Here is a 15290-nt window from a genome sequence, read left to right as displayed (position 1 = left end):
CTAGCATTCTAACCATGTGCACATAGACTGACATATAAAGCTATTCCTTATCCCTCTCTTTTCCTTTATTCACTTTTTAATACTTTTCCGTTAGATTTTTTACCCAACTTAAGGGCCAGATTCTGCCAACCAAACTCCTGTAGAGTAGTATCTTATTCAACAAGTGATCCCCTTGATTTCAATGGAGTAAGATAGTACTCATCTTGAAGTAAAGGTGACACAATCTGACTCTAAATTACTATATGCTTTCTGGAATTCTTTCCTGTTGAAGGAACCTCTGTGTACATCTATAACCGGGTTTCTTATAGTCCTTGTCCTCTTTCATGCATTTCGGTGGAGATGCTTTAGAGCCAGAGTGACATAATTATTATTTTCTATTTTTCCCTATTTTCTGATTTTATTTTTTGTATGAACATTTCCCCCTGTTTTCCCCTCTGTGCTTTATAAATGTGAGAAACATGTGAAAGTATTAGAATAGAGTTGACTCGTTACCCAGAATTCCTCAAATCAGTAACTTTTAGTCTCTGTGAGTTGGTACCAGGAAATAAACCAAAGGAATGCAGTACTTCCACCTGCTCTATGGCTGACACAGACAAGTCCAAATCAAGTGCTTTTAAATTAAAGTTTTACTTCATTAGTCTCCAGCAATTCCAATCAGAATCACTTTTACCAAAAGTCTCCAATTATTAGTCTAAAGAACATACAAATACATACTCCAAAACTTGATAGTTACCACTAAGTCTGAGGCAGTCTTCGGGTGAATCAGTCACAGATGTCCAGGTGGCCGGTCCTTCTGTCTGCACCTGGAGATCTTTTTAAAAATATCCACCACGTGATCCGCCTAATTCAGACTTGCTACCTCCCTCTTATACCCCAAAAGTTAGAGAAATGTCAATCAAGAAAATGTTAGATAGCTAACCAAACAAATCAATCACTGTGCAAAAGCAGAAGTTAGAGACATGTTGCACAAAAAAATATTGTTAAGCAATCAATCTTAAACTGTTAGTCTGATAGCTAAATTTCCCCATACTGCCAATTCTAAAACATATCCAGACTTCCCATTTTTCACAGACATAAGTCCCAGCACATTCAGAAAGAGAGATCACATAGAGTCAGGCTCACTTCAAGTGTTCAGGATCTATTCCCCTGCCCTCCTGGTTATGCTAAGTTCCTGCAAAGGTCTGAAAATGACTAAAAGCAGCAAGCAGAATAATTGATAGTCCAGCCCAATAATTGGCAATGGCTTGGACACCTGACTGATTGCTAAAATACCCCATACAGACTCATGTGTGGGATACTATAGGACCAGTGTCCTTTGGAGAAAATGATCTTCTGGATTAAAGTTATAACCCACTGAATATAGCCTTTGACAGAAATAGACTTGTTATAAAGTCTCTCAGAAGGGTGTTTAAAAGAAACTTTCTAATCATTACTCTATCCAATGTGAGTAGAGAGAGGAAGCATGGAGGATACATAGTTTTCTGAAAAATAGCATATTCATGCACTTTATTATATTGGAATAATTTGTAAAGAAATTCAATTATCTTTAAAATCCTTCCCTGCTGTCACAAGATGACAGGGTGCAAATGAAAATTGGAACACTGTTCATTCATTTTCCCTTGAGAAAGAAATGCCCTGAAGGGGAAGAAATTGATAAATTGATTTGTAAGAGTCTGACACCACTGTAACAACAGAGCAATTTATATAAAAAAGAAATAATTACTACAGGAGAAAGGTACTGTATTTTAAATGACTAGAAGTAGAAAATATTAAATATATAACATGGTTATTTTAACAGTCTTTTAACGGCATCACTGAGCTGAAAAGCTGAGAGTTATTGTTGAAGCTATTTACCATAGAAGTCGGTAAAATTAGCACCAAAGTGTGATGTATGAGTTGTAGAAACGAGAAGAAATCTGAGCACAGTGACTGACCATCACAAACTTTGTACATGTGTGAAGAGAGCTTCCCAACCACTGTGCAGCAGGATAGTGCCTAGTGGGTCATACAAATGGAAAGGAGCCCCCAACTAGATCTTATCCCACTCCTTGGTCTCTAGACTTGTATGAATGCAGTAAACTCTGTTCTGCCTTTGCCTTGTCACATGAAGACATACCCTAGACAGCTGCTGCAAGCTGATGTCATCAGCCAACATGACATTTAGTGCAGCCTACTCTACTAGATTAATATTATAAGAGACAGGGACTTCACTGATTCTATGGATAATCAACCCTGTAGGGATAGGAACACCTTCATAGTGTACACTAAGGAGAAAACCAATGTAAAGGAATAATTTATACAAACATAATTCTCATTGCCTAATGAAGAACAAAATAGTCTTATGAGCTACTCGTACGTTAAGGTCAAGGCCACTATCTGATTCACTATGTGCAAGATCGGAGTGGGCAAAATACAGCCCACAGGCTGGATCCATCCCATCTAACTTTTCTGTCCGGCCTGCCATGTAGGAGCGCCATGCTGGAGTGTCAGGCAGCTTTTGGCTAGTCGGTACTCGAACTTCCTGCTTCTGATCATGTGAAAAGCTGTTTTGGGATTCTGTGAAGTACTGGAAAGGTGAATTAATAGTTGTTTTTTTTTTTTTGTTGTCAGACATGGATATGGTGTTCAAGCACAATGAGACAAAAGTAGTGTGGGGGCTTTTAAAGTTGCACACTAGTTAACTTCCAAGAGTGCTTGGTAGTTAGAGGCAAGAACATTAAGTTGCCTAATACAATGACTAAATGCTTTATGGAAAAAAAATACATACTCAGATTTCTTTCATTCCAAAATATAAGGAAAAGTTATTTTCCTCAAAGGGGTGCCTTTTGTATGTAGCCATTTGGAGAGTAAAATAGCCATGTAAATAAAGAGGTCTATTGAATTATTTTTTAAAGCAACATGCTTATTCTACAGATTGTGTGATACTAATCACTGGAAATGAGATATCTGCAGGGAATTCTGGTAATATCTGCAGGATTCTTTTTTGTTTCAAATCTATATCTCTGTCACAGAAATCTTTGGACTTTCTACAAAGATTCTTTTTTTTTTTTTATTATACTTAGCTGTACTCTGATATTTTAATACCCTGGTTTCATAATACATGAAGAAGGTTGTTCAAAAATGTTCCTTATTAAACTCAACTGTCTTCGCTGCTGGAACAAAATATGCAGGAAATTTGTAAATCAAAACATTAGGTGGTCACCTGTCAAAGCTCTTTGACTGATGGTAGTGTAAAATCCAGGTAGTGTCATGGCCAGAGCAGTGCCCCCTTCTAGACATTCCTGGCAACTGACGGGGGGGGGGGGGGGGGGGGGGCAGGGGTTGGGGTAGGGGAGGGGGAGGAGAAAGGTGATGGGGAAGAAGTCTCTCTCTCCAGCATCCACTGATGCAGGCTCCGGCCCACTGGCTAATTGTCTCTTCGGTTTTATCCCCTTTGCGGGTGTTAGACGGGATCATCCTTGAAATGTTCTACAATTAAAAGCTAACGTAACTCACATATTGGACTGTCCTCCATCCTTCTGGTTCCTGCCCTTTCTTTTGAGTTTGATTCCTAAACAGTCTCTAATCTGTGTTCCTCCCCAGTAGTTGCCCCTGTTAGCAGGCCCATCTCCCTGCAAGTAAAGCGCTCTTTGGGCAAAGGACCATCCACCTTCTTGCCAGTCAGCCTGAACTGAACTGAGCCAGGTTCTCTTCTTTCATTCCCCCTCCAGGCTTTGCATTGGCTGCAGGTGGAGAGAGAAGCTAACTGAGCCCCTAGGCTCTCCTTAAGCCCTGCTTTGTTGGTGTGCCTCTCTGCCCCAATGCAGTCCATTTTCACCATAATTTTACACTGATTTTTTGGTTTTAGTTTAATAGAAAACGTCTTGCTGAACTAAATATTCAAATAGAATATTAAATGATTTGTAATTATCTAAACCGTGAACCTTATATCTGTGTAACGTTGTGGCATAAGAAGTGCATACAGCCATCCTGGCAGCAGATCAGCCAAATATTTCTATTCCACTTATCAAATAATTCAATACCAATCATTAGCATGTAAGGCTTAAATCTTCCACAGTGTATATGCACAAACATGCACACAACCTATGATGGACATGTCATACTTAGATTCATGTGAATGCCTGATAAGTTGTGAATATAGTTTAGATGTTTACAAAAGTGTGTGCACATGTCTATAAAATTTGGTTCATTTAGGCTTCAGCATTGCAATGTATGGAAGAAATAGATGCTGTTCTGAATGCTATTCAGTAGTGATTGTGGGCATAGATACATGGATAGAGTTAAGGTTATTTGAATGACCATAACTGTATATTTCCATATGCGCCAATGTTTTTTTTCCCCTTTTAAGTGTAACAATAACTCTGAACTTTCTAACACTATAATAGCTGAACTTTTTGACAAAACTGTAACATTCACTTAAAGAATATTTCCATAAGTAACTGTTAGATGTTCACAGTCTTAATTCAAAGTTAAGAATAATTTGCCTAGGAATCACACATTCTCTCCATTGCTGCAGTCAAGGTTGCAGGCCCTTGGCAGAAGTAGACCCTCCTGTGGTGGTGAACAAGAAACCTATGAGCAGCCTCTAACAAGCTGGGACTGGAGCTTTCAGGTACAGTCTGAAAAGTGGACAGAGCTGGTCTGGCATTGGGAAAGTCAGGGCAAGACAAGATGGTAGATCTACTAATGAAGTGTCATTCTGTTCCCAGGATTGCTGATCTCAGACATTCAGTATTGAGTTGTCTCCAAAATCATACGATTTTTTTTCTTTTTTAAATCATGTTAAGCCACATGTTGTATTCTTTTTATTTGCCCTCAGGTTTTTGAGCCACTAGGGTTCACATTTCCAAATGTTTCTTAGCAACCACAGGGGCTTACTTTAAATTAAATGAAGGCTCAGATTCTTATTAGTCACATTACTCCAGGAGCAGGGCTTTAAGAAAAACACCAAACTTGTAATTAAAACCATAAGAGTTGGCAATACAGTGTTCCTATGAACCGAATATTAATGTGGCCTTCCACCTGTGGAACCAATGAATGAACAGAGGCACTAAGTGTTTGCTTACTCCAGTTGGACTGAGATTGGGTCAATATAGAATTTACATATTGAAAAATGAAATTAAACTGTAACAGAAAATTGTTAAAATTATGGCAGAGAAAGATATGGGACACATGTTTTATCGGCCAACTTTGTCATGCAGAAAATCCATTTGGAAACAGATCAAACAGATGTCCTGATTTCTAACTTGTATGAATGAGCTGTATCAGCTGTTGGATACAGGATATGCCTGCATATATTCCAGACACACATTTAGTAATTCTATTACGGAGCCTGGTGTAGCCTCAAGAAAGAGAATGTACTTATTTGGATCCATGGTATTTGATAGTGGCTTGTACTTCAGAAGGGTTAGAACAAAGATGAATGGCATAAGAACAATGTGTTACACTTGTGAGGAAAGAAGAATCCTCCTGGTTAGCCATTCATTACACAACTATATAAGATCCAGGAACTTGGAGAGGGTGGCAGGAACAGACTGCAGTTAAATAATGGCACAAAGACAAGTTCATAGGCAGGTGGACTCCTATTTTGGACATATATACTGACAGAAGCCCGATACTGTTAGGAATTTTGGGCACTAAGCAACTTAAATGATTGGAACCTAAGCTATACAAAGAAGAGGATCTCTGATGTGGTATCTCACTCATCACTTTCTCATGTTTTAGACTCTGGTCCCTTCCTGAGTAGCAGAGTGTCTTTTAAAAGCTTTGGGGTAGATCCTCAGCTGGTGTAAATAGTCAGTCATAGCTCCACAATGCAGCTACAACTATTTACTGCAACTGATGAACTGGCCCTTCATTTTGAATTTCACAACTATCACATAAAAAGGAGAAAACAGAGTGCTTCCCATTACGCATATCTGATGGCCACTTTCATTTACAGCCAGTTGGATATCTAATGTACATGGCAATGCACAGTTACAAAGGACAACGTTGTCAAACCCTTCCTCATCTTGGTGAGCACATACATCAGTAGTCGTGTTTATTCCTGTTCTGATAAGTATATGAACACTTAATGCGAGTAAGGGTTTCACAACTGGGCTCATGGTTTAAAAACTAAGGGCTGAATATAGTGTAGCAAATGCATTCACATGCAAAAGAAAACTTGAAAGTCCTTTGAATGCACAAAGTTTATTCAAAACAATGAGAGTCCTATGGCACCTTAAAGACTGACAAATCTATTTGGGCATAAGCTTTCGTGGGCAGAAGCCCACTTCGTCTGATGCAGTTTATTCAGAATATTTTGAATATATAACTCAGGATATTTTTCGCAGTCTCAACATATTTGTTGCACAATATCCCATTTAGCATTCTCCGAATTCCACTTGGGAGAAGAAGAAAATAAAGATTGTGCTTCTTGTTAACATCCTTTATTGAGATCTGTTTAAAAGCCCTTTACATTGTAATATTACAGTAACTGGCAATACATTTGTAATGATCTTGAACTGTAAATCTGGGGTTTGGATATAAAAAGGTGTGACCACAATTATTTTTCCTCAATAGTAAGGAGGCTCAGCATAAAATATGAGGCAGCATACATAACTGTGCAAATATGTATTTTATTCAGTTACTTTCTTCTACCAAACAAGCAAGCCAACCCTGGTATGCCAAATTCCTTAGCTCAAAGTGGCAATACTCCATTGAATGCAATGAGGTTGCATCAATCAATGTCACTGGTCAATATGGTCTATAATTTCAAGATATACTAGCACATACATAATTTATAAATGTTAAGTTAAAATGTATTTACAATTTGAAAATAATTCATCTTTTTTTAAATTTAAAAAAATGCCCAAATTTGTGATACCAATATTAGTGACTGGCAAACTCGAATATAGTCAGAGGTTGGTTTTGCCACAGATTAAAAATTCAAAGATTTAGAAATTTTATCAAAGCTCATCCAAGCTTCTTGTTTCTGCAAAGTTGTTTTGAAAATCTTACAAGATTTGCTAGCACTTGAGCTTTACCCAAGGGCATCTAATCCATGAACTGAACCAATTTTGTGTTAATGGTGGGATTTTCAAAAGCACGCAACACTGGGCTAATTGTTCCAATGGGTGTTTTACCACTGACTTCAATGAGATGATAGGCAAACACTGAGTATTTTTTAAAATCTCACCATCAATCTATCCACTTTTATATATTTACATATCAGCAATTCCTATTTAGATTAATAATCTAGTACTGTGATCATCTAGATCATCATACAGGACCACTGTGACCTCTTGTATTACACATGTTACAGAACTTCCCCAAAATAATTCCTGCTTGAAGTAGATCATATCTTCTAGGAACAGATCCAGTTTTAATTAAAAAATAGCCAATGATGGAGAATCTACCACAACTCTTAGTAAATCATTTCAGTGGTTAATTATCGTCACTATTAAAAATTCGCTGTTTCTTTCTAGTCTGAATTTGTTTAACTTCAACTTCCAGCCATTGGATTTTGTTTGTCTGCTAGATTGAAGAGTCTATTATCAATTTTTTGGTCCCATGTAGATTCTTAAAGACAACCCTTAATGCTTTCTCTTTGTTAAGCTAAGATCTCCTAATATTATTGCAGTTTATGATTCCACATGTAGCCAGAAGAAGAAACAGAAATTTGTCCAAACATTTCAGATCTTTACCCATTTTTATAACCCATCGCTAGCTAGATTTTTTGTAAAGGTTCCAGGGTTTCATTTGTTTTTGTTGTCTCCTATCCCTTCTAAATGTTCAGTTTTACTAGGTAATTTAACATCATTTTAATCCATAGGCCTTTCATCTGAAGTATTTGGAGTGAAGTTCTCACCTCTTACACAGTCAGCAAAAGAAAATGGATCTACAATGTATATTAATGCAGCAATAAACTAAATTACATTGTTTTAAACACCAAGTAACTCTTGGTAGCGTATGGTATAGATTCGCTAGGAAGAAAACAAGTCACTATAAATATAGACCTTCTGCAATGCAACTTTTTTTATCCCCACTCAGCTCCAAAAAGTATTTCTATACCCTTAGAGATTTTCACCATGTTAAAGCAAATATCAGTATCTGTTGTTTTACATAGATTGTAATCCATGTGAACTGGCCTCATTAGTTAATGCAGCCCTAGTGTGTATACTTTCTTGTAAGACCAACTTTACCTCCTATTTCTAAATTAAACTAGTCTATGATGCTTGAGTATTAATGTCATGTGGTAGAGGCAAGAACAAGCAGCATTGGGCATGTGTTGCTATGGAGGTAAATGGTTTATTACATTAGTAACAATCTGGAAGTGATGCAGGTTGTTAGCTGCACTACTTCCAAGTGTCATGAAAACAATGATAAATTTTCAAATGCCTTCCAGCAGAACTGAAAGGGAGTTCTCTACAAATAAACTGATTTTCAGAAAGTAACTTTATAAGCGCATCAATGTATGTAGGGCCAAATCTTCCCATCTAATGCATAGCCTGTATACCAGCCTATACATTAGATCTTTTCATAAGGGACTGTGTAGGAAATGTTCTTTCTTCTAGACTTAATACACTCCATTATCTTTACTGAAGCAGTTCTTGCAGCTTCAACATGACAACACACTCTCATCCCTCCTACTATTCGTTGATGCACAGGGGAAGCTTGCTTCATGATGCACAAGGTTTTGTGGTGTAGCAGGTATACAAAACCCCCAAAGCAACCTCCTACTCCAGAGCCATCCACTTCACTTCTGAAGCAGAATCATATCAATTCCTCCCTCTGGGGACAACTCTGCACCCTCAGATGAAGAGACTAGATTGTTGCCCTATACCATCCACACATGACTAGTCAAGTTCTTTTGTACTGAAACTAGAAGTTTCACCTTCTCAGAGAGTTAAATGCTACCTGTTATTCAGGCAAACATTTTAACTACAATGTTTTGCAATTTCAGGAGTATTTTCTGCTCACACTGTTCCTTAGCCTTTAAATAGGCTTCTGTTCGCAGTAAAATGTAAGCTCTTGAGACACATTCTAGATTTGTCTTCCATAGTGTAAATCAATAAATTTATACTAGACAAGCAGATTCAGACTTAATCCTATCACACAAAGGACATCTGTTAATTTGACTCTGCTATAAGGCTGGGTCATTGCTACAAAAGTTTCTTAAATCAAGAAGAAAGGTTGCCAAGGAGTATGGATAGTCTAATTAACATGTTTACATTCATGAATTTAAGCTGTATTCTGCTTTTATTTAGTTAATTTCAAGCAAACATCAAATGATTTGAATCCCTTATCACTGTATGTAACTTATAAATGTTCCAAGTATTAAAGCTTTTATGGACCTTTTTACTAACTTTTGCCCTATTGCTATTGCAAAAAGGACTACTCTAAGTCTTTGGGAAACTGTATTTAGTGACAAAACCATGGAATACATTATTATATAAATGATTCTGTGCATAAAGACTATGCATGTACAATATACGGGCCTAATATGTGATCATGTCTCCCTCTAGCGACCATACGATCTTCAACTACCTGACAGCTAATGGAGCTTCCTTTAGCTAAAAGGCTAAGGGCTTATGCTTTTACTGCTGGGAGCCACAGTTTTAATTCCTGCTGGTGACCATTGTGTCTCTGTGTATGTGGTTCATTACACACATTACTATAGCTGCACTGAAAATATCATTACACAAGTTTATTATGCAAGGTAGTGATTATGTAGTTCTGTGTACACACAGTGTACTCAAATTTTTTTGAAATAGATTTTCACATGGTAAAATACTAGACTTTATTACATTCTCAATTATTTTATGTGTTTAGAACACTGAATACCTACTGTCTAGAACCATAAAATTATGAGAGCAAGAAAAGATCCAGCACAGGTGACTAAGGTCCTTATCCTGCAGACATTTATGCACCTTCTCAGCTTTAGACATTGGTCTCCTTGCACTCATAAAGTCACATATATGCTAAAGTCTTTGCAAGATTGGGACCCAAACTACAGAAAGACCCAAGCTACAAAATTCAGATTCAGATTTTGAATCCTGTCAAGTTGGAATATTTGATCTGAGGTTTCAGTTTTGGCCCATATTTGCTAATAAGATATTAAACTATTGGTTGGTTAGTCCTGGGCCAATATTCGAAACGGTGTCAGAAAGAGAGAAAATGTGTAGACAGTTATTTTTTTTTCCATTTAAAAAAAAATTCTGTATTCAACTATGGATCAAGTTAATCTCTTGCCATCAAACTGATTAAAACTTTGTCAAAGAAGCCTGCACTGGTAGTCACAAGTTTTTTGTGTGGGAGAAAAAATGGAGACAAAAGCAGTATTGGATCAAATCAAATTGTCCTGCTCCTGGTAAGGAAGACAATCACAGTTTTCAAGTGTAACGATGCCTGCTGAGCAGTCATTTCTGTGGACTCAATCTGAGACCTCTGGATCCAAAAGCATGAGAGATCCACCAGATCAAAGGCATTAATGGATTCCTAAATCTCTGTGGTTTGACACTAGATGGGAACAAAAAGACACACTGTGTTAATATCGGTTGCACACTTCCCTTGGCTGGGGAGACTCAAATCCTGAGCTTCAGAGATCTATAGTTGTCCAAATGACAGTGTGGACCATCAACTGAAAATATGCCCATGGATGAGTCATTGGAAATGGGGACTGAACACACTGTGCCTGCGTGGGTTACACAAATAATACAGAAGACTATAGCATACACAAGTATTCTAGTTTATGGAAAAATTGCTGGAGTTACTACAGTGAGAATTTTGAGTTGTTAAATTTGACTGTTCCTCCATTTACTTTATCAGCCTAGACAGTTGTTCTTAAAACCAGACTTTCTCAAACTCTACTAAATAATGTCTGAAATTAATCATTAATAACCATGAACTAGCAGAGGAGCAAGTTTCAATCTTTTTTTTTCTCTTGAAGGTCTTTTTAATATATTAAGCCACTTGATTAATTTGAATAAATAGTTCTTTGTTTAACAAACCAAATTATGGTATAATTTAATTCTCTAAAGTTTGGTGTCTGCAAATTTACTTAGTAAGGAAATATTCCTATAGCTTTTCTCTTGACTTGCTTTATTTAAAAAAATGAAATCCACTAATTTTGATACATTATCTTGTGTTGAATGATTATTCTAAATTATCTTAGATGACGCAGCATATGAAATGGAAAAGGCATTTTTAGGATCAGATATCAAGGATCTAACCCATTTCACCAAACCACAAGGTATTCAGTCTAGAGTTTATGCTAGTTCACTGGGGACAGGTTTCTAATGAAATAATAAGGAATTCCTTCCCCACTTACTGTTTTTAAAGTTGTACCACTGTAATGTATGTTATTAGCATCAGAACTTTTTCAGTCATTTTTTTACTGTTTAGTTCTTTCTCAGGGTATTGGTTTACACAACATAGGGATTGTCTTCACTTCATTGTTATCTCCGGTTATAACTTAAATGTCATCTCTAACCTGACACCTGACTACACCCCAAAATTTCTAGTTCGCTGTAACTGGGGCTTTAAACTCAAAGTAGGTAGCCCATCAACATGCTGCTCTTCTGTGCCCTAGAGAACTTCAACTTTGATAAACCTTCACAATGGACAGACTGGAAAATAATATTCTGCCAACTTTTGAATTACAAACAAACCCCATAAAGAAACTGGAGATATACAGGTATCTTCTTTAAGATGGTTTGCTATGGGGAAGCAGGGAGAGCACATCTTTAGATCCTTTTGACTTTACTGAAGTTAGTCACAAAGATGAATATGAAAGGGTTCTAGCTATATTTGGTAGATATATCTCAGAGAAATGTGGTTTATGAAAGAGCATGTTTTCACCAGAGTATTCAAGAACCATGGGGAAATGCTGAATGTTTTATAAGAGCTCTGCATGCACTGGCTGAAAATTGTCATTTTTTTGGAGTGCAATCCAGGAAATATCAGAAACAAGCTGGTTATTTGGTTAACAATTGAGGGGGGAGGGGGAACCCCAAACCCTTCACAACAACTACAACTGCAAAGACATTTAAACCTGCCACAGCTATTAAAGTAGCAAAGCAGTCTAAGCTGGTGAGACAGCAAAACCAAGAGCAACTTGCCAAACTTGAAAAACAAGACACTAGCTTAGAAACTGTTAACAGATGCAGCATGAGTACTAAAATTCATTACCGCAAGATTCCAGAGGGAAGGAGAGAGAACTCTCAGGCTAATGGACAAATTCCAGTCTACATGCACAAGGTGTGAAACAAGTCATATCCCAAGAGATGCATGTCCAGCCAGAGGCACACTGTGTAACAAAAGCATGAAATATGGACATTTTGCCTCTGTTTGCAGCACCAAAGAAGTCAGGGAGTTGACTCATATTTCAGACAATTAAGAGTCATTATTTCTGGGATCGATCACTTGTGATGACATAGAGCCTGTCTGGAGAGTGAAATTGAATATTCATGGCAAGACTATTGACTTTGAAAGTGACTCAGGAGCTGAGTTCACAGTCATCTTAGAAGAGATTTACAATCACCTTCATTCCAGCCCATAGCTGAAGTCACCTGACACAGCTCTAACTAGTCCTGGAGGTATTCTGAACAGCCTGGGACACCTTACCACAGAAACAATTTGCAAAGACAAAAGCTTTGCATTCAGAATGTATTTGATCAAAGGAACATAGATCTCAGCCTCAGTGTGGAAGCCATGATGGGCCTAATGAAAAAAGATGGAAGAATTTGATTAAATGTTTGGTGATATTGGACTTTTGAAACAAAATCCAGTACAAATAACCTTAAGAAACAATGTTAAATCATACATACATACAGTGTACATACACCTCACATGATTCCTCTCCTATTACTTCAAAAATTGGAAACTAAGTTAGAGAATGGAGCGTATTGGCATAATCAAGAAAATGTTTGAGCCAACACCGTAGTGTGACACTGGCTGGGTTAGGAGGACCATTTATAATGTGATTTAATATCAATATTTCAAAATTACAATAATTCCTAAAAGATATGCAATGTCAGGTACCATTAGAAAAGTTAAATTTGCTAAGTGTGATTATATTGTTTATGTGTAGGTGTCATATGTGTAATGGAAGTTATAGATATGTTTGATGTATCTGTATTTCAACTTGTGCTGTGTTTCTGGGCAACTCCCCAGACAGCAATAATAAGCTGCTTAATGGCCCATTAAGAGAACTCAAAGGTACAATAAGCCCAGGGAAAGAACCCAGGGGCTATACCTTATGAGTCACCAGGACTTACTCATGTGACCCTGGACTCCATCTGTAAGCAAGGTCTGAGTGTCTGAGTAAAGGGGGGCACATTATTTGCATGGGCTTTGTATCTGCATGAGTACAATTAAGTACTTAGCATAATTTACCTATGTGCAGAGCATAATGGGAAATGGTTAGCAGGGCTGGGTTTGGGTTACAAACCACTTTTGTGTTAACTGCTGGGGTAATGAAATGTTGTCCTTCAATTGTATGAACAGATGTCAGCAAAACTGTATTTAGTCTGTTATGATAGAACACTTCACCCTAAAATAGACAGAGCTCCCCAAGGGTGGCAGGCCGATGTTCCAGCCTGGAAAAGGTGGAGGTGGAGGAGTCTCCTATTGGGATTGCAGGGGCCAAGCGAAAGGGTGGCCCCCTGGCAGGGAGTGACTCTCACCTCCCATTGTTAAAAGGTAGACTTAATGACTCATCTTAGAGTCTTTTGTCTCTTGAAAGCAGGGACATTCCCTGTATGACAGCAGAAGGTTTACCGATAAGCTGAAATCACTAAGAGCTGAAATCATTAGGAGCTGAAATCACTAAGAGCTGAACTTTGCCTGACCACTAACAGAGCTGAGTGGGCAATAGGAAACTCTGGTGGGAGGCTAGCACAGTCGGTGCCAGCCCAGTCAACAAGGGGGGGTCGGCACAGTCGGTGCCAGCCCAGGGCGATCGGCGGAGGGGCCGGCACAGTCGGTGCCAGCCCAGGGCGATCGGCGGAGGGGCCGGCACAGTCGGTCCCAGCCCAGGGCGATCGGCGGAGGGGCCGGCACAGTCGGTGCCAGCCCAGGGTGGCCAGCGGTCGGCGGAGGGGCCGGCACAGTCGGTGCCAGCCCGGCCAGTGGTCGGTGGGAGCCAGGTGCGGTTGGTGCCAGCAGTCGGTGGGAGATCGGCCTGGTCGTTGCCAGCGGTGGGGACTCAGTGAGGCCTACAGGCAATAGGAGACAGCAGCAGAGGGGGCCTGGACAAGCCTGTGTTGGACCGGTGCGGCCTACGGGGCGGAGTCACACCTGAGAGGTGGATATTGCAACTACGACGGTCAGTACAGGGGCAAGAAGGAAGGGAGAGGCGAAGGACACACCCTGTACTCTGGGAGGGGTTTGGACTCATTGAGTTCATTAACTCTGTCTGCACTGTTTCCCAAACCAGTGCAGTGTTATCTCTGTTTTGCTATTAAAGGGTTTCTTTCTACACTCAGACTCTGTGCTTGCGAGAGGGGAAGTATTGCCCTTTGGGAGGGCGCCCAGGGGATAGTGTGTAATTTCCCAGGTGATTGGGTGGGGGCTCGAGCCAGTTTGGTGTTGCATCATTTACCGGGACCCCTAGATATAGAACCCGGCCCTTGCTGCTGCCGACGTGGTCTGGCAGAAGGGTTACACATCTTATTTCTGTAAACTTCCATAAGCAGCATAGCAAAGGGACATAAGAGGCAGTTGCAACACATCCATATTGTCTTCAGCCAGTCTTTAGTCTTCATCTACCTCTGGATCAACAAATCTGCAACTGAAGCTGTGAAACAAAGGACTAAGACCCATCCAGGTACAAGCCTGCAATCTCCACAATTCTAATGATTTTTATAATAAACCTTTACTAAAGGATTAGTTACCACTCTGACAGCCAATTATTTAGTATTTTGGATAAGATCCAAACGTATATTGATCTGGTAATGTGACTGACCCTTTGGGGTCAGGAGAACGTTTCTGGTAAAGAGCATAGAGTTTTAAATAACTTATCTCTTTACTGGATCAAGTGGCTGATTGGGAGCCAGAAACTGAAATGCAATAAAGGGGGCTGTGTATCTTTTGTTCTGGCTCAGTGGTTCTCAAATGGTGTTCCGCGGAACCCTAGCAGAAGGGTTCCGCGAAGAAACTGTACCGCACCGCCGAATGTGAGAAAAATCCGGTGCCGCCGAACAGCTGCTTGCGCGCCGCCGAACAGCTGCTTGCGCGCCGCCGAACAGCTGCTTGCGCGCCGCCGAATCAATCAAACACCGCGCCATCGAAAAGCGGAATATTTCCTT

At 39.2% G+C, this 15290-nt stretch overlaps 1 long non-coding RNA gene across 1 annotated transcript in view; it reads left to right on the top strand.

Moving 5' to 3' along the window:
- Positions 1-8026, top strand: part of LOC137167169 (uncharacterized) — a 29986-nt gene extending 21960 nt beyond the window's left edge. Inside the window, exons 2-3 of the long non-coding RNA XR_010924036.1 lie at positions 4517-4612; positions 7814-8026. This is a non-coding gene — a long non-coding RNA (uncharacterized lncRNA). The remainder of the gene's footprint in view (positions 1-4516; positions 4613-7813) is intronic.
- The last annotated feature ends 7264 nt before the right edge of the window (positions 8027-15290 follow it).

Source organism: Emydura macquarii, unplaced genomic scaffold, assembly GCF_026122565.2.
Source record: "Emydura macquarii macquarii isolate MOO-44397 ecotype Brisbane River unplaced genomic scaffold, CSIRO-AGI_Emac_v2 contig_320, whole genome shotgun sequence".
Classification (NCBI taxonomy): Eukaryota; Metazoa; Chordata; order Testudines; family Chelidae; genus Emydura; species Emydura macquarii.
The sequence above is the reverse complement of the archived record's forward strand: the minus strand, read 5'-3'. Positions and strand labels throughout refer to the sequence as shown.